The sequence below is a fragment of the Peromyscus leucopus genome, chromosome 10 (assembly GCF_004664715.2).
Source record: "Peromyscus leucopus breed LL Stock chromosome 10, UCI_PerLeu_2.1, whole genome shotgun sequence".
NCBI classification, from domain to species: Eukaryota; Metazoa; Chordata; class Mammalia; order Rodentia; family Cricetidae; genus Peromyscus; species Peromyscus leucopus.
The window spans coordinates 50,254,917-50,257,521 of record NC_051071.1 but is presented as its reverse complement, the minus strand read 5'-3'; the positions used below and the strand labels follow the sequence as shown (position 1 = coordinate 50,257,521).

Sequence of the window (2,605 nt, the reverse complement as noted above, 5' to 3'; positions counted from 1 at the left end):
TGGCAGGGATGACTTCAGTGAGCCAGCACTACACAATATACCTTTTATCTCTTTATAGTCTAGCCCATAACTCCAGTCATGACACCGATTCAAAATTAAGCAAGCTGTGACTCAAACCTCATACTGATCACATTTGCTGTCATTGTAAAGACTGCACTCAGAAAGAGAGACCTTTACAATATTATATGCCAAAGTATAGAACTACAGGGAACACTGAAAGATTTGGACCACTTTTGATGACTGTAGCCCAGAGTTCTAGACTTGCTTTTTTATAGGAACCAAGGACAACATAGTTCCTACTCTTCTAGACTCCTGGTCCAGGAACATATAATTTTCTTGTTAATATTCACCACAGATGAAGAGTTTCTTGATGCTGTAACAGCTTTCAGAAATGCACATTGCCGATTGTTCCCTCCCCCACCCCTCTATGCAAGACCTTGAAGGGGGTGATTTTCATTTAGCTTTCTTTTGCAAGAGGTGACTTTGAAGTATTAGCTAACGTTATTTAATGACAAGTATGCAGTAATGTTCTCTTGCACTCAGGAATGCTGCAAGGAAGATAAAAGTGAAAGTGAAATGACCAAATAAATGAGCCAGAAAATAAGACCCCTGTACAATGAAATTTTAGTGCCTAAGCCAAACAAATGAAAACCTTTGAGGTTAATTATATAAATTCTGCTTATTATAGATTGTAAAAGAAAACAATTTTCAGGTTTCTTATCACCATGGGCAGCTTCTGAAGCTCCAAATGGAATTTCCTAATGAGCATGGAAACAAATGTTTCTTTTTCTCCCAGATACTATGTAGCTTGGCTACACACCAGTACTGACCAGCTGTTCCTCTTCATTCTTGAATCCACCTGGTCTTATTGCAGACATTTGAGTTTGGAAATAATGCATGCTTCTTCCTAAATAATAGCCCTGATACTGTCCCTGATCACCCTACTACTACTGGCTTCTGGAGTGACTCAATGAGAAAATGGTAACATCTCTCATTTTTCCAAGAGGTAAATAAAATGAAGTACTCAGAGTCTTAGTGTGGAGACTCTCTGCCCTTTGACCTTGCTTCTGTATATTGGAGACTTGAAGAACTTACATCTAAGCTTCCAGCATCAAGTGAGGGTTCTTGAAATAAGACAGAACCAAATAGAGTAGAAAATGGAAAGAAGACAAGCCACAGGACTGCAACTGCTATGGTGAACTGCTTTCTGTCAAACAGGTTCAGGGAGTCTTGGGATTTCCAGCAGTGAAGTAAGCAGACAATTTCATAAATAATTGTGAAGGTTGGGTATTAAAGGGTTGGGTATGGAAACTGAATATTGACTCCTTGCTTCTTGGGTGGAACTCAAGCCTGTACACTGGTTAAGCTGTGAAGTCCTTCATGCAAGCTCCTCTTTCCTCCTTTTCATTGTTAGTGTAAAAGCACTGGCTCTCTGGCAGATTGTTCTATTTGGCTTCCTTTTTACCTACCTTCACCGCTAACCACTGCCTAATATTGGGTGTGTTTATGTGCATATTTTTCAATTATTTTTATACTTTGGGTAAACTATTTTATATTGTCTAAATCAGATATATTTTTACAACTTACGCTTTTAATCAATATTATTCTGCTTATTTTTTCTATTTTTACACATATAAGGCCACTTCATTTGTATTAACATGTGCATGCTTTTCCGGTGACTAATATTTGTATTTCAACCACAGTGATTGATATTTTTAATCAAATCTCAAAACCAGTACTATAATAATTAAATACATAACTTCCTCTTACACTTCACAATGGCTCTGATAATTGATTTTCTAATTTTTATCATGACACTTGTACTCCCAAGTCTTCCAAGTTCAATATATTTCTATTATTTTGATGTATTATTTCAACACTGGTCAAATATTGTTAATGGTTTATAGTTTAGAGTTACAGATGGATCTTCAATTAGAAATCCAATCCACCAATTTAGCATTTTCCACCAGAATGCTGAGCAGAAATGCTAAGGAGAAAGCTCACAAATCACCCCCATCGTTTGCTTAGATGCTGCCTTCCCAGGAGTAATAGCATCAGCCGTTGCTCTCCTCTCAGACACCTGAAGAGCTTTCTTGGCATCTCTAATACCATGCTTTCTTTGGGCCTTTCTAAATATCAAAATTCTTGATCTTGTGTATTGTTCTTGCACAGGTGCTATGCTAATCTTCTCTGTATTGTTCCAATTTTCATATACCTCCTGCAGAAGCAAGTCAATCATCGGTCCATGCTTTTTTATCGTCAAGTCCTTGTCACCTAGTAAGACCACTGAATGTCAGTCAATTGCTGCTACAGACATTTATGAAGTATCACTCCCAGTTTGCTGATGGTCTCCAACACCCATTCTCTTTTCCAGAGTATTTTCACAATGCATAATTAATATTCACCTGTGTTCTGGTTTATTGGTTGACTCTTATCTTTACTTCATTGCAAGCTCCATGAAGTTGGCTTACAAGTTTTTGTATCACTTTAGCACATAATATGAGCTCAGTAGATATTGACCGGTTGATTGATGGATACACTGTAGAGTTCATTGAATATAAAATTTACCCTGTCACATGACAAGATTTTATCCTTCAAAAGATAA

At 37.2% G+C, this 2,605-nt stretch overlaps 1 pseudogene; it reads right to left on the bottom strand.

Annotated features, from left to right (window-relative positions):
- Positions 1-2,127: 2,127 nt before the first annotated feature.
- Positions 2,128-2,228, bottom strand: LOC114692432 (annotated as a pseudogene).
- Positions 2,229-2,605: the final 377 nt, after the last annotated feature.